Source organism: Schistocerca cancellata, chromosome 6 (genome assembly GCF_023864275.1).
Source record: "Schistocerca cancellata isolate TAMUIC-IGC-003103 chromosome 6, iqSchCanc2.1, whole genome shotgun sequence".
In the NCBI taxonomy this organism is placed as follows: domain Eukaryota; kingdom Metazoa; phylum Arthropoda; class Insecta; order Orthoptera; family Acrididae; genus Schistocerca; species Schistocerca cancellata.
Genome location: NC_064631.1, coordinates 333349512 through 333373082, shown reverse-complemented (window position 1 = coordinate 333373082; position 23571 = coordinate 333349512). Strand labels below are relative to the sequence as shown.

The window sequence follows — 23571 nt, the reverse complement described above, 5'->3', positions numbered from 1 at the left end:
CTCACCCGTGCCCATACCAGAAAATGATCGGTATCTATGTTTAGGCCTCTGAGACTCCTCACATTCAATAGGTCCGATTTGTGTGTCACATCTATCAACACATGGTCGATCTAGTTTACTGTGTTTCCATCCAATAAGGTCCAAGTTTCCTTATGTATTTCTTTATGTGGGAGCAGTGTTGATCCTATTACCATATTTCTAGATGCTGTAAACAGTATAAGCCTTGTTCCATTCTCATTACTTGTTGCATTTTTGCTGTGGGGGCCAATTATCGGTCTATAAATCTGTTCTTTCCCCACCTGAGTGTTTAGGTTTCCAGCTATTATTTTAATATTGTGCCCTTGGCACTCATCGTATGCTCTTTCCAAAGATTCATAGAATACTTCACTCTCTTCTTCTTTGGATTCTTCTGGTGGTGCATGGGCATTAATTATGGAATAGTTAAAGAATTTCCCCTTTTTCCTGAGTGTTGATAATCTTGGACTAATGGGTGTAAACCCTATTACCAGATGCTTTAATTGATTATGTACAACAATTCCTGTCCCCAGCTCATGATTTCTTTCGCTGCAGCTATAGAATATATTTCTTTTCTAAAACTCCATTCCCCGTCCATCTAATTTCTTATAGTACTAGTATACTTTGCTTCAGATTCATTATTTGATCCATCATTACTTTCAGTGCTCCTGGGCGATATATCTGCATCTACATGGATACTCTGCAAATCACATTTAAGTGCCTGGCAGAGGGTTCATCGAAACACCTGCACAATTCTCTATTATTCCAATCTCGTATAGCGCACAGAAAGAATGAACACCTATATCTTTCCGTATGAGCTCTGATTTCCCTTATTTTATCGTGGTGATCGTTCCGCCCTATGTAGGTCGGTGTCAACAAAATATTTTCGCATTCGGAGGAGAAAGTTGGTGATTGGAATTTCGTGAGAAGATTCTGTCACAACAAAAAACGCCTTTCTTTTAATGATTTCCAGCTCAAATCCTGTATCATTTCTGTGACACTTTCTCCCATATTGTGCGATAATACAAAACGTGCTGCCTTTCTTTGAACTTTTTCGATGTACTCCGTCAGTCCTACCTGGTAAGGATACCACACCGCGCAGCAGTATTCTAAAAAAGGACGGACAAGCGTAGTGTAGGCAGTCTCCTTAGTAGGTCTATTACATTTTCTAAGTGTCCTGCCAATAAAACACAGCCTTTGGTTAGCCTTCCCCACAACATTTTCTGTGTGTTCTTTCCAATTAAAGTTGTTCATAATTGTAATACCTAGGTATTTAGTTGATTTTATGGCTTTTAGATTAGACTGATTTATCGTTTAATTGAAGTTTAACGAGTTCCTTTTAGCACTCATGTGGATGACCTCACACTTTTCGTTATTTAGGGTCAACTGCCACTTTTTGCACCATTCAGATATTTTTTCTAAATCGTTTTGCAGTTTGTTTTGGTCTTCTGATGACTTTATTAGTCGATAAACGACAGCATCATCTGCAAACAACCAAAGATGGCTGCTCAGATTGTCTCCCAAATCATTTATATAGATAAGGAACAGCAAAGGGCCTGTAACACTACCTCGGGGATCGCCAGAAATCACTTCTGTTTTACTTGATGACTTTCTGTCAGTTACTACGAACTGTGACCTCTCTGACAGGAAATCGCAAAACCAATCACATAACTGAGACGATATTCCATAAGCACGCAATTATTACTATGAGCCGCTTGTGTGGTACAGTGTCAAAAGCCTTCCAGAAATCCAGGAATACGGAATCGATCTGAAATCCCTTGTCAATAGCACTCAGCACTTCATCTGAATAAAGAGCTAGTTGTGTTTCACAGGAACGATGTTTTCTAATCCCATGTTGACTGTGTGGTTCGAACACAATATATGTTCTAAAATCCTGCTGCATATCGATGTCAACAATATGGGCCTGTAATTTAGTGGATTACTCCTACTACCTTCCTTGAATATTGGTGTGACCTGTGCAACTTTCCAGTCTTTGGGTACGGATCTTTCGTCGAGCGAACGGTTGTATATGATTGTTAAGTATGGAGCTAATGCATCAGCATACTCCGAAAGGAACCTAATTGGTATACAGTCTGGACCAGAAGACTTGCTTTTATTAAGTGATTTGAGTTGCTTCAGTCTCCAAGGATATTTACTTCTACGTTATTCATGTTGGCAGCTGTTCTCGATTGAAATTCTGTATAGGGATCTCATATTCCAGTACGAATATATAGATCTGGTCTACACCTTATATTTCTCTTCTTCCTTACTTTCGCTTCTTCATTTACTTGTATTCCACCTCATTGTCCTTTTCCATGCCAGGTCGATATTCCTTCATCTGTCCGGCTTTACTTTGTAGAAGTTTCGCAACAATTGTTTTTTTTTTACAGAGTGGGCTGTCAACCCTGCGTCCAATCCCTACTAGGAAACGGGTGATTTTTAATCAGGGTTTTCTTCCCTTAGCCTTTGGAAACCTAACTCCCAACTGCAATGCACCAGTTGTTGTTTTGCTAGTTTTGGTCCGCCCCGAGTGTTTTATTTCCCCGGTGTCCACCATATCTGGTGAACGTTCCCCAATTCGCTACCTGGGGGAGGTGCCCGATGGGAGACTAGAAACTCCACACAAGGTTTAACTACATGTTATATAAAAAAGATTCAATCTCATTCACAACATCAAGCAGCTTACTGTCACTGTCATAACTGGTAACTGAATTAGTATCGCCTTCTTGATACTGTCATTAACGTCCCTAATCCTTTACATTAGTGCCACAAAATTTTATGTTGTATGAATGAAAATTTGTAACAGGGCTGGGATTTGAGCTTGGGGCTCCTGCTCACTAAGCAGATGCACTAACCCCTCTGCTGTCCTGCACAGACTACCTTAGCATGCCTCCTTCCTCTATCCAAATTCTCACTCATGCCTCAGCCCACTTGGTATTCCCCCTGCTCAAACAGCATTTCAAAAGTTCTCCAATTGTATTGGGTAACACCTCAGCATTGAACGGAAGGGGAATCCTGCCTGAAACCCGGGCACAGGTGCTTTAAAAAAATGAAACTGCAAAGCCACTGTGGCATAATGGTTAGCCCATCTACCTAGTGAGCAGGAGACCCGGGTTTTTAATCCTGGCCTTGGTACAAATTTTCGTTCATCTCTTCGGTCTGCTCATATTCATCATAGATGTTTTGGACTTGAAAAGACCTCTAGAACCATATAGTTTCATTTGATCATCACATTTTAGTTTGTAAAATAGAATTTTCTGATACACATAATCACTTTGTCAGGATCACAAAATAGATCAACAGAATAATTTTTCTTCTTTAGCTTCTGTAGGACTTCATTTTTAATGACCTGTTGAATTTTAATGTCCTTGGGGTTTCTATTTTTGGAACTAATGTGTATTGCTTGTGCATACAGTGTCCGCAGCAGTAAATCTAATCCATCTCTATTTGGTTGTTTGTGAATGCATTGTTTACAGTCACAGTGAGTATATTTTATGAAGTTAACATTTGACCGTCATGGTCAAATAAACTGTTGACTACTTATTTTACATTTAAATCATTGAAAATTGGTTGGACTACAAATATAAGTGACCTCTACATTACGTCCATTAATCATCATAGAAAATTTTATTGTGGAAAATAATTCAAAGCCAGATATCAAGAAATCTAGATGCCCTCAGTCAGTATTATGTGACAGAAAATAAACATTAAAATCTCCACAGGCAATGATTCTTCATGCTGGTGACCCTGTAAACTGTCAGTACCACAATGTTGTGCATTTTCTGGTCCACTATTGTGGCACAGTATTCAAAGAGCTGTTCAACATAGTATTCATTAGCCTGAAGGGCCTGTTATTGAACTACATTTTTTGTGTATATAACCATTCCTCCTTTCTTCATACTGGTTCTACCAGAATATGATATTAGTTTGTTGCCATGAAGATGAATCTGTCCAATTTTGCGGACTTCCACTTGAGTGATATGCTTACACATAACAATCCAGATGTACTGAATGGAAGTATGGTGGCAAATCTATTTGCAGGTCAATACCATGAGAGAGATTTCTGAGTGCAAAGCAGGCAGAAATTAGTTTTTTGGTTAACTTATCCATATACTGGTGCCTCCTGGCTAGAGAAACAAATAATTATTGTGGGACAGAGTTGTGAAGATAGCTTTTTTTAAACAGACATTGATTTCTTTTGTTCTTAGGGGTCCACATTGCAAAATGTGCCCTCCAGTGGCAAGATAATTGTGAATCTCAGCCAGCTACACTGCTCTTTAAATGATTTTTATTTTATAATTTTCTGAAATGGGCTCATCATGATTGACTTGTAAAATAAAAATCATTTAAAGAGCAGTGTACCTGGCTGATATTCGTAATAAGACATTGATTGATCCATGCTCCCCATCCTCTTTAGAACAGATGCTTTTCTCTTTAGGGTGTCTACTGATCACATAGGTCATGAAAAATGGCATGTTGATAGACACACAAACAAACACAAACATACACACAAAATTCAAGCTTTCGCAACCAACGGTTGCTTCATCAGGAAAGAGGGAAGGAGAGGGAAAGACGAAAGGATGTGGTTTTTAATGGAGAGGGTAAGGAGTCATTCCAATCCCGGGAGCGGAAAGACTTACCTTAGAGGGAAAAAAGGACAAGTATACACTCGCACACACACACATATCCATCCCCACATAAACAGAAACAAGCAGACATTTGTGAAGGCAAAGAGTTTGGGCAGAGATGTCAGTCGAGGCGGAAGTACAGAGGCAAAGATGTTGTTGAATGACAGGTGAGGTACGCGTGGAGGCAACTTGAAATTAGCGGAGGTTGAGGCCTGGTGGGTAACGAGAAGAGAGGATATACTGAAGGGCAAGTTCCCATCTCCAGAGTTCTGACAGGTTGGTGTTAGTGGGAAGTATCCAGATAACCCGAACGGTGTAACACTGTGCCAAGATGTGCTGGCTGTGCACCAAGGCATGTTTAGCCACAGGGTGATCCTCATTACCAACAAACACTGTCTGCCTGTGTCCATTCATGCGAATGCACAGTTTGTTGCTGGTCATTCCCACATAGAAAGCTTCACAGTGTAGGCAGGTCAGTTGGTAAATCACGTGAGTGCTTTCACACGTGGCTCTGCCTTTGATCGTGTACACCTTCTGCGTTGCAGGACTGGAGTAGGTGGTGGTGGGAGGGTGCATGGGACAGGTTTTACACCGGGGGTGGTTACAAGGGTAGGAGCCAGAGGGTAGGGAAGGTGGTTTGGGGATTTTGTAGGGATGAACCAAGAGGTTACGAAGGTTAGGTGGACGGCGGAAAGACTCTCTTGGTGGAGTGGGGAGGATTTCATGAAGGATGGATCTCATTTCAGGGCAGGATTTGAAGAAGTCGTATCCCTGCTGGAGAGCCACATTCAGAGTCTGATCCAGTTCCGGAAAGGATACTGTCACAAGTGGGGCACTTTTGGGGTTCTTCTGTGGGAGGTTCTGGGTTTGAGGTTATGAGGAAGTGGCTCTGGTAATTTGCTTCTGTACCAGGTCGGGATGGTAGTTGCGGGATGCGAAAGCTGTTTTCAGGTTGTTGGTGTAATGGTTCAGGGATTCCGGACTGGAGCAGATTCGTTTGCCACGAAGACCTAGGCTGTAGGGAAGGGATCGTTTGATGTGGAATGGGTGGCAGCTGTCATAATGGAGGTACTGTTGCTTGTTGGTGGGTTTGATGTGGATGGACGTGTGAAGCTGGCCATTGGACAGATGGAGGTCAACGTCAAGGAAAGTGGCATGGGATTTGGAGTAGGACCAGGTGAATCTGATGGAACCAAAGGAGTTGAGGTTGGAGAGGAAATTCTGGAGTTGTTCTTCACTGTGAGTCCAGATCATGAAGATGTCATCAATAAATCTGTGCCAAACTTTGGGTTGACAGGCCTGGGTAACCAAGAAGGCTTCCTCTCAGCGACCCATAAATAGGTTGGCGTACGAGGGGGCCATCCTGGTACCCATGGCTGTTTCCTTTAATTGTTGGTACGTCTGGCCTTCGAAAGTGAAGAAGTTGTGAGTCAGGATGAAGCTGGCTAAGGTAATGAGGAAAGAGGTTTTAGGTAGGGTGGCAGGTGATCGGCATGAAAGGAAGTGCTCCATTGCAGCGAGGCCCTGGACGTGCGGAATATTTGTGTATAAGGTCAGATGCTGAATGTGGCTCTCCAGCAGGGATACGACTTCCTCAAATCCTGCCCTGAAATAAGATCCATCCTTCATGAAATCCTCCCCACTCCACCAAGAGTGTCTTTCCGCCGTCCACCTAACCTTCGTAACCTCTTTGTTCATCCCTATGAAATCCCCACACCACCTTCCCTACCCTCTGGCTCCTACCCTTGTAACCACCCCCGGTGTAAAACCTGTCCCATGCACCCTCCCACCACCACCTACTCCAGTCCTGCAACGCAGAAGGTGTACACGATCAAAGGCAGAGCCACGTGTGAAAGCACTCACGTGATTTACCAACTGACCTGCCTACACTGTGAAGCTTTCTATGTGGGAATGACCAGCAACAAACTGTGCATTCGCATGAATGGACACAGGCAGACAGTGTTTGTTGGTAATGAGGATCACCCTGTGGCTAAACATGCCTTGGTGCACGGCCAGCACATCTTGGCACAGTGTTACACCGTTCGGGTTATCTGGATACTTCCCACTAACACCAACCTGTCAGAACTCTGGAGATGGGAACTTGCCCTTCAGTATATCCTCTCTTCTCGTTACCCACCAGGCCTCAACCTCCGCTAATTTCAAGTTGCCTCCACGCGTACCTCACCTGTCATTCAACAACATCTTTGCCTCTGTACTTCCGCCTCGACTGACATCTCTGCCCAAACTCTTTGCCTTCACAAATGTCTGCTTGTTTCTGTTTATGTGGGGATGGATATGTGTGTGTGTGCGAGTGTATACTTGTCCTTTTTTCCCTCTAAGGTAAGTCTTTCCGCTCCCGGGATTGGAATGACTCCTTACCCTCTCCATTAAAAACCACATCCTTTCGTCTTTCCCTCTCCTTCCCTCTTTCCTGATGAAGCAGCCTTTGGTTGTGAAAGCTTGAATTTTGTGTGTATGTTTGTGTTTGTTTGTGTGTCTATCAACCTGCCAGTGCTTTCGTTTGGTAAGTCACATCATCTTTGTTTTTAGATATATTTTTCCCACGTGGAATGTTTCCCTCTAATATATATATTACAACGTGCTGACATGAGCAAAGTTTCCAACCGATTTCTCATACACAAACAGCAGTTGACCGGTGTTGCCTGGTGAAACGTTGATGTGATGCCTCGTGTAAGGATGAGAAATGCATACCATCATGTTTCCGACTTTGATGAATGTCGGATTGAGTCCTATTGCGATTGCGGATTATCGTATCATGACATTGCTGCTCGCGTTGGTCGAGATCCGATGACTGATGACTGTTAGCAAAATATGGAATTGGTGGGTTCAGGAGGGTAATACGGAATGCGGCGCTGGATCCCAGTAGCCTCGTATCACTAGCAGTCGAGATGACAGGCATCTTATCTGCATGGCTGTAACGTATCGTGCAGCCACGTCTCAATCCCTGAGTCAACAGGTGGGGACGTTTGCAAGACAACCACCATATGCAGTTCGACTACGTTTGCAGCAGTATGGACTATCAGCTCGGTGACCATGGCGGTTACCCTTGACGCTGCATCACAGACAGGAGCGCCTGCGATGGTGTACTCAACGACTAACCTGGGTGCACGAATGGCAAAACGTCATTTTTTCAGATGAATCCAGCTTCTGTTTACAGCATCATGATGGTCACATCCGTGTTTCGCGACATCGCGGTGAACAAACATTGTATTCGCCATCGCCATTCTGGCGTATCACCCGGCGTGATGGTATGGGGTGCCATTGGTTACACGTTTCGCTCACCTCTTGTTCGCATTGATGACACTTTTGTGTTTGACTCAATGCCGAGGCGTGGTTGTTCTGGGTACTGATATCTGAGGATCTATGCACCCAAATTGCGTGAAAATGTAATCACATGTCAGTTCTAGTATAATATATTTGTCCAATGAATACCTGTTTATCGTCTGCATTTCTTCTTGGTGTAGCAATTTTAATGGCCATTAGTGTAGTCTTTGGTATCTGTAGGGGACTCATGTGAGCTATGTTAGCACAACCTCTGGTACTGCAGCTGGGAACTGAAAGGGCAGGTACGGAGGGAGAAATTTAGAGGTGTGGTTTAACACAGAGCTATGTAAGATTATACACCTAGTTCAAACGACATGCGAAGCATGGTTCTGCTCAGACATGTTGCTGGAGAGAGGCAGAGGGAGGGGGAGGAAGGGAGCAGAAGGTGGAGATGAGGAGGGAGAGAGGGAAGGGAGAGACTGAGGGTGGGCACCACCTCTCTCCTCCCTTCTCTCCCCTCTTTTTCCACCCCTCCCCTCTTTCCCTCCAACTCCCCCTTCCTTTATCCATCTCTCTCCCTTTCTCTCTTACCTCCTTGTCTCCCACCTCATCTCCACTTTCCTTTCATCTTGTTGTACAGCTGCTGAGTCATCTGTCAAAAAACCTGCATCATGCTATCCTGCTACTCCCCTCCTCACCATGTGCATCCCCTCCTCATCTCCACCTGCCCAGGCAACGGCTATCGATAATCAACAGTCTGTCTTGCTGACCCTATTGGTTGTGCATGTGAATGCGCATACTTTTACTAAAGAAAGTACAAGAACTTGAAAGGTAGTAAAATATGTTACTTTGCGTGTTTCTATGCACAACACATCAGCCAGCTATAGGTGAGCTGTTGCCTCTCCTTGATTTTACATAATGTAAAAGCATTGTAATTTTAATCTCATTTTAAAGGCATTAGGGTAAATCAGAGTAAAATCAGTGTCTCGCTAGCCAAAAAATTTCCCACGCTATATTGGTACATGGTAGCTCATAGTTGTAGTCGGTGTTAGTGTTTTTTTAAGATTGAGTTATTCATGCCACAAGAGATTTTCATGTATTACACAAAACAAGCAGCATAATGATGTAATTTACTGTGAGTGAAGTGAATGCTATAAGTAGTTTGATTCATAAGTGCCCCTGTAGCTTCATTAAAGAATGTTTTTGTCATTGTACCATGTGCATTTTTGAGAGGTCATGAATATAACTAAAGAGGTTATGGAAAAGCCATGAATTGGATCCTCTGAAAATCAGTATAAACCCTGCTCATATCCTTTATTTGGGGAGTCCTTCCCCCCCTCCCCCACCACAAAAAACCTTTGGATGGTTCTGTAGGCAGTACTGGGGTTTTGTCTTTCTGTCTCTTTGGTAATAAAACCGTTTTCTGGATTGAATTTGCTCTTTTAAACTACCATTGATAAAATCAGGCATGATATGTTAGTTCATACATCAGTCATTCAATCTACTTCAAAACAGAGGTCTAATAGAGTGATGATGAATCTAAAATTGACAGAAAGTGCTGGTACTATAGCTAAAGATTGGCAACTGTTTTGATGTATTCAATTTTTACGCACATGAAAACTTGTGTATGTCAGCTGAGTAGGGGAGTAGGCTTTGGTTTAACCGGCACCCAGACCTGCGGACATTTTCATTTAACTTCGTGCCTCCCAAGCCACCATACGATATATATGTATCAATAGCGTAGTCTCATTTATATTCCGTTCAGAGACACTGAATAGAAAAATCATCTCATGTATATGATGTCACATTTTCGTCACTGCTGTCCTTATAGAGAGTATGTTCTGAGGAAATAATATTTTCTTAGGTTTCTGTATCTTTAATGTTATGTTTTTCGCATACCAAATGATTTTTTTCTGAAAGCAGGTTTGTTTTATTCAGGATTCCAATACACCATATTAATCCCCACCCTGTTGGCTACAAAACCCTATTTTTGAACATAATCTCCAGTCAGTGTGTTGGCCCTATGCCATCTTATTGGGAGTGCCTGTACGCTTGCATAGTACCACTGTAAGGGTCGATGTCAGAGCCAGTGTCTTCCCACATCAATAACTTCCCCATCATCCACATATAGCTTCCTGTGGAGTGCATCCTTGAACATAATCTCCATTCAGTGTGTTGGCCCTATGCTATCTTATTGGGAGTGCCTGTACGCTTGCATAGTACCACGGTAAGGGTCGATGTCAGAGCCATTGTTTTCCCACATCAATAACTTCCCCATCGTCCACATATAGCTTCCTGTGGAGTGCATCCTTGATTTGACCAAACCAATGGAAGTTGGGAGGTGCAAGAGCTGAGCTGTAGGGTGGATGAGGAAGAACTGTCCACTGAAGTTTTATGAGCTCCTCTCGTGTACACAGACTTGTGTGAGGCCTTGCATTGTCATGAAGGAGGAGTTTTGTGGTGACGAACATGCTGAAAAAGTTGTTTCTTCAATTTCCTGAGGATATCAGAATACACTTCTTAGTTGGTTGTTGCATGAAGAGGTAGGATATCAAACAGAATAACCATTCAGAATGCAGTTGTGCAGTGATGTGTTTGAATGTGATGACTCACTGTGCTTTTGTTCATAATCAGGTCCCTGTAGACATTCTGCAAGTGCCTATGAATATCTATGCTCTGCTTTTCTGGCAAAAGAAACAGTGACTGCTCTCTGCTTGGAATGCACCTTCATTACAGATGCCATTTTGAAGGGTATGTGTAGTGCCATCATCTGTGGGAACTTCATGAAATTTTGGGGCTAAAATGGGAATGTTCCATGATATCCCACAACAAATTCTGCATTATTTTCAACCAAATTTGACCAAGAAAGAAAAAAGTGTTGTGTCACTTATTGAATGCCCCTCGTGGTAAGGCTCTCTTATATGTGAAAATACTCCAGAGTGGATCGTGTAGTTATATTTTAACCTTATATAAACTACACATACTCAGAATCCTTTTGTATGTACCTCTGCGGGAAAATAAAAGATATTCCATTCTGCATTATCAGGGTTGCCACAATTTCTGGAAGTCAGGGAATTTCAAACATGTCAGGGAAATCAGGAAAAATCTAGTTCCTGTCTCTGTAGATGAAATGGTTTGTTAACTGAGATGTCAGGCATAGTCGCTGGCTGGGCGCAGTTTAGTATGTGAGCCGCTTCCCTACTCCCTCATTCTTATTGCTTCTTCCCTTTCTGCCACTCCCCTCAGCTTTCAGTCAGTACTGCCACCACTTCTTGCTGCTAGCCTAGCAGCTGCCAACGAGAGGCAGGGAGGTATGAAGAGAGGTTTGTTAGGATCTGATTCCCAGAGACTCTTGTTGCAGCAGCCAAAGACAGTGATCATGTGTGCATGTGTTGTGTCTGAATGATAGTGTGAATGTGTGTGTGTGCTCTCGTGTTCTGACAGAGGCTATGGCCAAAAATTTAGTTGTGAGAGTGTGATTGTCTTTTCTATGTGCCCGTCTGCAGCTCAGTGATCATCGGTACGCTGAGTTGCTATGTATCCTCATTAGTAATGATTTTCAGAGTATTCACGCCAAGTTATCTGTTGCATGAATTGGTCATTGTGGTCTCATTTCACCAACATGGTATCTGTGACATGTAAATAGGTGGCCACACCAGTGGACTTACGTGACGGGCCAAAACTGCAGGCCATTTCTGTGGGTATCTCTAACAGATTGGGGCAGCCAATCTGAAGCCCATCATTTCTCATTAACGTGCAGGCCCTACCCATCAGATCTAGTCTCACCGATCTGCCTGCAGGCCAGGTCTGTTTGTGTGTGGTGTAATGCGGCAGATTTTCATGGTTTATCCACAGACTCAGGACTGCGATGCTCCTCGGCAGGCCAGAGGCCACAGGCAATGGATTTTAGGAATTGCTACTGTCTCACCACCAGAACATTGTACAGTGTGGCATTTTATAGATGTTTTATTTATTCTGGTACATTTTGGCACTTTGAAAGTATTTTATATATTAGAAATCATGGTTGATAAGAGGAAGAAAATAGTGGCAGACACTGGCAGTTTCTGCACTATGTACTGACATATTTCATGAAAGAAAAACCACACAATACCTTTAAAATAATAGACAAAACACAGTGGGCAATAATCGACAATAACAAACATGATAGAACCAACATTTTATTGGCAGTAACCTAAAGTGTTGGTTTACACACTTTTCCGTGCCTTATACACTTCTTTCAAGATGCCTACTTTTTTCTGAGGTTATTTCTGAAATCAGTGAAGATATTTTATATCTGTCTTGCGATTCCAATGAAATATGTATTTTTGTCACCAAATGTATTTCACTTTATTGAAATAAAATAGCATCTGTGGTCTTAATGAAACATATATAACATTTGACTTGCTTTCTCCATCTAAAAACAGTTCATTGCCAAAGATGTTGATGTTAGTACTTAAGATTTTTGCTCCCATGTTTAGAAATACAGAAGTCCTTGCATTTTTCGTCAACTTAAGTCTTTACTTACCTTTGAGATCTCAAAATTTGTCCCCGCAGGGGCCAACAGCATACGTCTGTGGCACACATGGGTCCCTGAGCTATTGCAGCCTTTATTCTTCTCTGGGCTGCTTCCCCTTCCCCTTCCCCTTCCCCTTCCCCTTCCCCTTCCCCTTCCCCTTCCCCTTCCCCTTCCCCTTCCCCTTCCCCTTCCCCTTCCCCTTCCTTCTCTTTCTCTGTCCTTCTTCCTTTCCCTTTGCCCCTTTCATTCCTTCTCTTGGTTTTCTTCTTTATGTTAGCCTGGGCATCCTCATGACATTGCTTCATCTTGCAGTTTTGATTGGTTGCTTTTCCTCCTCCTTTTTGGCTTATCTGGTTTGGTCTCCCTCAGGCGTTTGACCTTCATCTATAAATCTGAAGTCTGTAGTGCGAGCCAGATGAGGAAGAACTCCTTCCCTAGCATCTTAGGTATGGATTCCTCTCCTCCTCCTCCTCCTCCTCCCCCTCCCCCTCCCCCTCCCCCTCCCCCCCTTGTCCCCCTTCCCCTCCCTCGCTGTCAAAGCCCTTTCGCCTCCTTGCTAGGTCTCCAGCTCGGTAGGCAATCTATGTGGTGGGGCTTTTATGTACCCATCTGGCTAAGCCCCCCCCCCCCCTTTATACCACAAGGATCACACTGCTGGTACCTCTCCTGTGAATGCCTTGTGCAAGCCTAGGAGTGGTTGCCCATCTTTTTGGGACATCGGAACTCCCAGGAACTGCCAGGTGACCATTGCTGTGGGTGAGTGGTGCCCACACGGCGAGCCCATGTTCGGAGTGGGTGGTACCAAGGCGTACGTTTGGCACGTGAAATGTGTTAAACTCTCTGACTGCTCTACTGCGGCCGCATCTCTTCCTTAACATACTTCTGTCTCAGTTCCTGTTCCTGCCTTTCCAGTCTTACCCTCCTTGGATACATGCTGGGAGGAGGGCCAGACCCTCCTTGGGGTGAGACCCTTTTCACGGTTCCTAGTATGTACCAGGACCGACAGGGAGACCTTTTCTTCCGCCAAACCTCTTTTCTTTGTGGAACATACTGAGGACAAGTTCAGCGAAGTCATCAAGGGAGATGATCTCTGGTTCTCTCCTTATAAAGACAACTTCTGCTAGTGATCCAACCTCCCTCTGTGCTTGCGACAGTTTAGGAGACAATCCTGTGGCTATTGCTCCTCATAGTTCACTCAGTATGACACAGGAGTAATTTTCCGTAGAGACCTTCTACTCGAGTTCGATGAACTTATGGCTAATCTGGAACGACATTGCGTTCATTTCATCTGGCATGTCCAGAAAGGCTCTAAGGACCATCGTGTAGATACCAGTGCTTTAATCATGGCATTTGAACGGGATACCCTGCCCAAGAAGGTCAAGGTATGGCATATGGATGTGATGTGAAACTGTACATTCCACATCCCACGTGTTGCTTCCAGTGCCTTAAGTTTGGCCCCATGTCCTCACGATGCTGGTTGAACTGGTTCTCAGTTTCCTCTGTGAAAGTAGTTATTGCCAGATATAAGGTTTTGCTTTACTTTTGGAGCAGAGGCAGGGCGGTTGTGGTTGGGACCTCTCTTCATGTTTTCTCAGCCTGGGACCCCATGACCACTCCCCCATGGAAAGATCACTCTTTTTTCCCCATTTTTAGATTTGGTCTAACCTTTTATGCCGTTTACTGTGTGTGTTTTAACTTCCTTGTCTTATAGTTTGACTCCCCTGACTGGATCCATCCAGTTTTAGCTGACCTGCTTTCTTCTAAGAGTAACTTTGGGATCGCGAGACTGATGATCTCGCCGCTTGACCCCATAAACCCTTTCAATTAATCAATCAATAAATCTCAAAATTTTTCAGGGAAAAATGCTAAATATGTCTGGAAACCAGGGAAATATCAGGGAATTTGACTTGGGAAACTTGTGGCAACCTTATTATTCTTAGTATCTTTATTTGCTCTTCCCATCTCTGTTTATGTGCCAAAACACTGACTCTGAATAAAATTATAGCCACTGGGATTATCTCAAGGTACTGTCTCCCTGGGGCATATATCTTGTGCTGGACTGTGGCAATTCTGTCAATCTCATGCAGAATTTTTGTAGTTCATTTGGAGAATGCTTTTATGTAGTCTTAGAAAAGTTGGATCAGCATTGAGACATCAACCAGGATACAAACAGACCTGTTGTGTATTGAGTGACGTGTTTTCTAGACTGAAGACTGTATTCCTTGTCCTAGACAATTTACTTTTCAGGAATATGTAAGTTGTGTTGTTTACTGTCAGCTTGTTGCCCAACATCAACTTTGCACCGAGGCTAACATTTCTTTACATTTCTTGTCCGTCTGTGGTCTGGAGTCCTTTGGAACAATAGCCAGCAAGTCATTTGCATATAGCACAAATCTTGCAGTTCCTTGACTTGCTTCCAGTAGTTCAAGGAGAGTCTGTGTTGCTATTTCCCAAAAAGTATACCCACAGACAGGTTCTTATGATCACCCCTTTGTGGTGTTTCTTCATGCTGCTGCAGGACATTTACATTGTGCATTGTAGTTTTATGTAATGATCTTGCAGGCTCAGATAAAGTCAATTTTGAACTTGCAGCTGAGCCTGGTGAAAGAGGAATGCCACTATAAATGAGCAAAAGCTCCCTGGACATTAATCATCATTATTATGGCAAAGCAAAACCTCAGTTGTAGGAGACATTCTAGCATCTGATATATTGCATCTATGGCAAATCTGAAAGCCATGTTGATTACAATGTAGTCCTGTATGTCCCCTGTGGTATCCACGAGTAAATAAGCCTTTTGTGGACTTTTCCCAGAGTATTCAAAAGACATATTGGTCAGTAAGATTTCACAAAAGTAGTATCTCTGTCTTAACCTTTTTGAAAACTGCTGCATTAGTTGCCGTCAAACTGTTAGGCATCCTTGCCTTCATTAGATAATTTCTCAAAAGTACTGTCATATAAGGCTCTAACTGACACGTCCTTTTGCAGAACTTCTGTGCAGATCCTTTCTGGGTGGGAGCTTTGCCTCTCATTAAAGACAGTGTAGTATACTGTGCAAATGGAACTATCGCTGATGGCAAATTGTATGCTACATTCACCAAGCTCCTAAGTTCCTGCTGTTGTTTGCTGTCCTGTTCCATCATTCCCTGGTGGTAAAAGGTGTCCCAAAATTAATGAAAGAAGTAATTTTGATAGAAGATGCTTGTTTATTATTAAACATGGTAAATTTTCTATTGATTTATAAAATATACAGTGTAGGGCTATGCATTGCATAGAACACCAGTTAAATGGTTTCCACAGCTTTGCTAGCATATACACACACTTTTGTTGGAATTCTCCATGACCTTTTTGTGTGAATGTGGCTGAATTTTATCAACTTAGCGCTCAGTTTCCTCCTTCACAGCATTGGTGGTCGTGGGCTCATTGCCATAAATCTTAGAGTTCAAAGATCCCTAAGAGAAAAATCCAATGGCTTTAAATCACATGCTCTGGATAGCCAATTCTGATCATCAGAGCAGGAAAGTTCAGACTAGGAAATGACTCTTACACTAATTAGAGTTGTTTCTCTGGCTGAATAGCATATAGCACCATCTTGTTGAAAGTACTTGTCATCCACATCCATATCTTGTAATTTAGGCACAAAAAACTGGATTATCATCTAGTAATAGCAAGCATCTGTCGTTGTCTGACCAACTGCATGTTTGAATAAGAGTCATCCTATGGTGTTTCCAGCCCAAAATCCATGTCAAAACAGTGATAGATTATGGATGTATTGTTTCTCAACAGTCACTTGCAGATTTTCTGAACCCCAAATGCAACAATTTTGTCAGTTAACCAAACCATCAAAATGAAAGTGGGTCTAATCACTGAAGATAGTTTTGTTTGAAAAATCAGCATCCACTTATTGTTGTTCTGTAATCCATTCGACAAACTTTATTCACTATGCGCAGTAAATAGGCTTGAATTCATGAGTCAGTTGAATTTTGTGTTCATGAAGTTAGAAATCTTTCATGAGACTACCCCATATAGAGTGTCTTGAAATATCCAGTTCTTGTCTACACTGCTGAATTTCATTTGCATCCAGCTCTTTGGGAGGTAGTACTAAAACCATTTCGTCCAGTTTACATTTTATGTCACAGTTAACTTTTTGAAGATTAAGCAAAGTGATGATATAATTGCTTGTAGTGAACCCATTTAGTACTTGCCATTTTGAGGTGGGTTAACTGCACTCTTATTGGCCATAGTCACATTTGTGTTTGTCGTGGTTTCTGATTTTCCAGAATGTGTATATGTTGGGTTGGGACTATTCAGTTTGTAGAAGCTTAATTCTTGTATCATGCCTGCTAGTTCAGTTCCCCTTTGGTTTGTTTCCCCTCATATGCACAACACAAACTTTGCATTGTCATCGAGAGGAAAGATGTGGCATCTGTACCACTAATACCAGCAGCATTCAAAGTCACAAAAATATCATCTATCTCTTAGTTCAACTGAAAATAGATGCTTATCAACAGGCAATAGAAACCTAAAACCTGTGTTTCTGTACCTGACATCATTTTCTGCCTGTAATGTTCCTTTTAAAAACAACAATGCCAGCCATATACAGCCTGATATACAGTATTTGGATACATACTACATCCAAGCCCGCCATTCTTCTGCCATTTTACATATCTCATGTGTGCAGTTGTGCTTTGCATAGCATTTATTTGCACCACCTGTGCTGACTTGCTCTTTATCGTGGCTACTTAGTGGTTGTATCACATTTTTGGAAGGGTGGTTTTAATCGAAGAACAGCTTGCCATAACCTTTTACTAAATATCAGTACACTTTCTCAAAGTTCACAGATTCTGAATGACATGTAAACACTCTTCTCAGCAAATTACACAGTTCTATGATAATTGTAGGTGAGTTATTGAAATAAAGATGTATATGATTTACTGTCTCTGATACTGCAGTACTCTCTTGGGCTGCACCAATATACCGACCTCAGGGCAATAGGCAAATGGTTGAGTTCTTCCAGTTCGGCTTATCTCATTTAGTCCTCACATTTTCTGTGTACCTCTGCAGAAACTTAAGAATAGTCACTGGACCTCTTCACATCTGGTGAGAGGTATCCATTAGGTACAGCTTTCTTTGTTACTACATACATCCAGTCAACCCACGGAATTTGCTGTGATGGGATGCCTTGTGTACCTCAGTGATACAGATATCTGTACTGTAAATGCAACTCATCAGAGTGGTACCTGTGGAGAGGCCAGTCTATATATTATTCTTGGACATGGGCTGCACCTTTTTCAGTAGTTGTAGGGAAAGCAGTGTGGACGATTGGCTGATCTTTGTCTTGTAACATGAAACGAAATGGCCTTGCTATATTGTTGATGGGAAAGGCTGAAAACAGTGGAAACTACCATCAGTATATTTCCTGAGGACATACAGTTATGCTGTATGGTTAAATGATGCTGCATCCTCTTAGGTAAGATATAATGGAGGTAATACCCCCCCCCATTTGGACGACCAGGTGAGAACTGCTTAGCAGAATATTATCAACATGAAAAACAAATTTGGTGTTGTAGAGGTGAGGGTGTAGAATATTAGATCTCTTAATCTAGTAAGTAGTTTAGAGAATGTAAAACGGGCACTGGAGAAGTTGTTGTTAAATATAGAGGGAATTACTGAAGTGCAGAGGGAGGAAGTACAGGATTTCTGGTGATACGATTACAGATATTTAATACAAAATCAAATAGAAGTAACTCAAGAGTAAGCCTAATAACGAATAAGAGAATATAAATGTGGGTAAACTACTATGAACAATATAGTATAGTTAATGCATTATCATGGCCAAAATAGACACAAAACTAATACTCAACACAGTAGTGCACATGCCTATATATGCCTACTGGCGCTGCAGATGGTGAAGACATTCAAAGACTGTAATGAAATAAGATAAATTATTCATTTCGTTAAGAAAGATGAAAATTTAACTGTTTAAGGGAGCCAGAATTCAGTAGCAGGAAAAGGAAGATAAGCAAAAATAGTAGGAATACATGGATTGAGGGAAAGGGATAAAAGGGGAAGATGCCTGGTAGAATTTTGCACAGAGCCATGATTAAGTCATTGCAAACACTTGGTTTAAGAACCATGAAAGAGGGCTTTGTATGTGGAAGAGACCTTGGAGAGACAACAAGATTTCAGAAGTATTATATAGTGGTAAGACAGAGAGCTCAAAACCAGATTTTAAACTGCAAAATGTTTCCTTGGGTACATCTAGACTTTGATCATAATTTATTGGTTATCAACTGCAGATTATAACTGAATAAATTGCAGAATGATAGGAAATTAAGGAGATGGGGGTGTTGATTATTTCTCCCTTCATCCCGTTCCCCCGTTCCACATTCTCCTACTATTTTTCCTTATATTCATTTTTGTACTGTTGAATTCCAGTCCCCTAACACAGTTAAAGTTTCCTTTGTTGACAAAATGAATAACTTCTTTTGTCTCATTACACATTCTTTGAATCTCTTCTACATCAGCAGACCAGTAGATGAATGTACTTATATTACTGTGGTTGCTGAGAATTTGAAAGAGAGAAGTAGGTGATGACTGGAACAGAGGAAACAAACACAATCAAACATAATAGAAGACAAATGCATATTTTCAAGAGATGAATAGTGAATACTGTAGAGGAATAATTAGGCAAAAAGACAAGTGAAATCTTTGGATAACACACCGTGATAATTCTGTTGGATTTTCTGCTTGTTTTGTCAGTCAGCTGCAAGCACTAGATCTGCATCTAATCAATTACTTCACATGGAAGAACCTTTATTCATCACAATATAAATTTTAACAATATTATGAGAAGGAAAGTTGCTACTCACCATACAGCGGAGATGCTGAGTCGCAGATAGGCACAACAAAGAGACTCTCACAATTATAGCTCTGCAACTCAGCATCTCTGCTATATGGCGAGTAGCAACTTTCCTTCTCATAATATTTTTACATTCCATCCTGGATACAACTTAAATTTTCACATAATAACAATAAAAAATCTTTGAATGTGTGCTATACAAGCCATTCAGAGCAAAATTTTCATAACTTTCAAGTAGTGATTTCAATCTTGAAGTCAGTAGATGGAGATTGAGAAATTATACTAACCACACAGAAATTTTTCCCGAGGGCATGCAGCTTTACTGTATGGTTAAATGATGATGACATCCTCTTGGGTAAAATATTCCGGAGGTAAAATAGTCCCCCATTCGGATCTCCGGGCGGGGACTACTCAAGAGGACGTTGTTATCAGGAGAAAGAAAATTGGTGTTTTACGGATCGGAGCGTGGAATGTCAGATCCCTTAATCGGGCAGGTAGGTTAGAAAACTTAAAAAGGGAAATGGATAGGTTAAAGTTAGATATAGTGGGAATTAGTGAAGTTCGGTGCCAGGAGGAACAAGACTTTTGGTCAGGTGAATACAGGGTTATAAATACAAAATCAAATAGGGGTAATGCAGGAGTAGGTTTAATAATGAATAAAAAAATAGGCGTGCGGGTAAGCTACTACAAACAGCATAGTGAACGCATTATTGTGGCCAAGATAGACACGAAGCCCACGCCTACTACAGTAGTACAAGTTTATATGCCAACTAGCTCTGCAGATGAAGAAGAAATTGATGAAATGTATGACGAGATAAAAGAAATTATTCAGATAGTGAAGGGAGGCGAAAATTTAATAGTCATGGGTGACTGGAATTCGAGTGTAGGAAAAGGGAGAGAAGGAAACATAGTAGGTGAATATGGATTGGGGGTAAGAAATGAAAGAGGAAGCCGTCTGGTAGAATTTTGCACAGAGCATAACTTAATCATAGCTGACACTTGGTTCAAGAATCATAAAAGAAGGTTGTACGCATGGAAGAATCCTGGAAATACTAGAAGGTATCAGATAGATTATATAATGGTAAGACAGAGATTTAGGAACCAGGTTTTAAATTGTAAGACATTTCCAGGGGCAGATGTGGACTCTGACCACAATCTATTGGTTATAAACTGCAAATTAAAATTGAAGAAACTACAAAAAGGTGGGAATTTAAGGAGATGGGACCTGGAAAAACTGATAAAACCAGAGGTTGTACAGAGTTTCAGGGAGAGCATAAGGGAACAATTGACAGAAATGGGGGGAAAAAATACAGTAGAAAAAGAATGGGTAGCTCTGAGGGATGAAGTAGTGAAGGCAGCAGAGGATCAAGTAGGTAAAAAGGCGAGGGCTGGTAGAAGAAATATTAAATTTAATTGATGAAAGGAGAAAATATAAAAATGCAGTAAATGAAGCAGGCAAAAAGGAATATAAGCGTCTAAAAAATGAGATCGACAGGAAGTGCAAAATGTCTAAGCAGGGATGGCTAGAGGACAAATCTAAGGATGTACAGGCTTCTCACTAGGGGTAAGATAGATACCGCCTACAGGAAAATTAAAGAGACCTTTGGAGAAAAGAGAACCACTTGTATGAATATCAAGAGCTCAGATGAAAACCCAGTTCTAAGCAAAGAAGGGAAAGCAGAAAGGTGGAAGGAGTATATAGAGGGTCTATACAAGGGTGACGTACTTGAGGACAATATTCTGGAAATGGAAGAGAATGTAGATGAAGACGAAATGGGAGATACAATACTGCGTGAAGAGTTTGACAGAGCACTGAAAGACCTGGGTCGAAACAAGGCCCCGGGAGTAGACAACATTCCTTTAGGACTACTGACAGCCTTGGGAGAACCAGTCCTGACAAAACTCTACCATCTGGTGAGCAAGATGTATGAAACAGGCGAAATACCCTCAGACTTCAAGAAGAATATAATAATTCCAATCCCAAAGAAAGCAGGTGTTGACAGATGTGAAAATTACCAAACAATCAGTTTAATAAGCCACAGCTGCAAAATACTAATGCGAATTCTTTACAGACGAATGGAAAAACTAGTAGAAGCCAACCTTGGGGAAGATCAGTTTGGATTCCGTAGAAATATTGGAACACATGAGGCAATACTGACCCTACGACTTATCTTAGAAGAAAGATTAAGGAAAAGCAAATCTACGTTTCTAGCATTTGTAGACTTAGAGAACGCTTTTGACAATGTTGACTGGAATACTGTCTTTCAAATTCTAAATGTGGCAGGGGTAAAATACAGGGAGCGAAAGGCTATTTACAATTTGTACAGAAACCAGATGGCAGTTATAAGAGTCGAGGGACATGAGAGGGAAGCAGCGGTTGGGAAGGGAGTGAGACAGGGTTGTAGCCTCTCCCCGATGTTATTTAATATTTATATTGAGCAAGCAGTAAAGGAAACAAAAGAAAAATTTGGAGTAGGTATTAAAATCCATGGAGAAGAAATAAAAGCTTTGAGGTTCGCCGATGACATTGTAATTCTGTCAGAGACAGCACAGGATGTGGAAGAGCAGTTTAACGGAATGGACAGTGTCGTGAAAGGAGCATATAAGATGAACATCAACAAAAAAGCAAAACGAGGATAATGGAATGTAGTCAAATTAAGTCGGGTGATGCTGAGGGAATTAGATTAGGAAATGAGATGCTTAAAGTAGTAAAGAAGTTTTGCTATTTGGGGAGCAAAATAACTGATGATGATCGAAGTAGAGTGGACATAAAATGTCGACTTGCAATGGCAAGGAAAGCGTTTCTGAAGAAGAGAAATTTGTTAACATCGAGTATAGATTTAAGTGTCAGGAAGTCGCTTCTGAAAGTATTTGTATGGAGTGTAGCCATGTATGGAAGTGAAACATGGACAATAAATAGTTTGGACAAGAAGAGAATCTTCAGCTTTCGAAATGTGGTGCTACAGAAGAATGCTGAAGATTAGATGGGTAGATCACATAACTAATGAGGAGGTACTGAATAAGATTGGGGAGAAGAGGAGTTTGTGGCACAACTTGACTAGAAGAAGGGACCGGTTGGTAGGACATGTTCTGAGGCATCAAGGGATCACAAATTTAGCATTGGAGGGCAGCGTGGAGGGTAAAAATCGTAGGGGGAGACCAAGAGATGAATACATTAAGCAGATTCAGAAGGATGTAGGTTGCAGTAAGTACTGGGAGATGAAGAAGCTTGCACGAAAATTCTGCCTGATGACCATCTTTCAAACAGTAGATGTAAGTTTACAATTAATAGATCAGAGAACTATTTAGTATGAGATTACAGAGGAGTAAATGACCCAAAACATTATGATGATCTGCTTAATGACGTGTTGGTCTAACTTTGGAAAGCAATGTACCAGAATTCTGTGTGACATGGATTCAATAAGTCCATGGTAAGATGCTGGAGTTGTATGGTACTACATGTTGTCTATGCAAAGGTCGTGCGATTCCTGTCAATAACTGGGTGATGGTTTGTGGGCATGGATCTTGCGCCTCTCAGCATCCCAGATGTGTTCCATCAAGTTCAGATGAGGCAAATTTAGTAGCCGGCAGGGTGGCCGAGCGGTTCTAGGCGCTACAGCCTGGAACCGCACGACCACTATGGTCGCAGGTTCGAATCCTGCCTCGGGCGTGGATGTGTGTGATGTCCTTAGGTTAGTTAGGTTTAAGTAGTTCTAAGTTCTAGGGGACTGATGACCTCAGACGTTAAGTCTCATAGTGCTCAGAGCCATTTGAATTTTTGACGCAAATTTAGTGTCTAAGACATCAACATGAGTTAACTATCCTGTTTCTCAAACCAGTGTAGTATTATTCTGACCGTGTGACACAGATAGTTATCCTGCTGAAAGATGCTATTACTGTCAGGTATGTAGCTGGTCCACAGTAATGTCCACATAGTCCACAGCTGTTCTGTTGCCTTCAGTTACTACCACAGGTTCCCTGGCTGCATGGAGGAATTATTCCCATAGGATAATACTGATCCCACAGGTCTGCATCAATGGCACAATTCATGTTTTGAATAGCGATTTGCCTAAATGGTGGCATATGACCAAGGTGCAACAAAAAATAATTCATTCAATCAGGTGGCATGTTCATTAATGTGTACTGGATGTTGTTTTCCTAAATACTTGTTGTGCCTGCACCAGCTATGCAATCTGTCCTCAGATCTACCATTTTTGGCCAGGAAATTACTCATATAATTATTCAAAAATATCAAGGTACAATGAGC

At 41.7% G+C, this 23571-nt stretch overlaps 1 protein-coding gene across 2 annotated transcripts in view; it reads left to right on the top strand.

Annotated features, from left to right (window-relative positions):
* LOC126088507 (peptidylprolyl isomerase domain and WD repeat-containing protein 1) overlaps positions 1 to 23571 on the top strand; it is a 121794-nt gene that overhangs the window by 42817 nt on the left and 55406 nt on the right. The window lies entirely within an intron of this gene.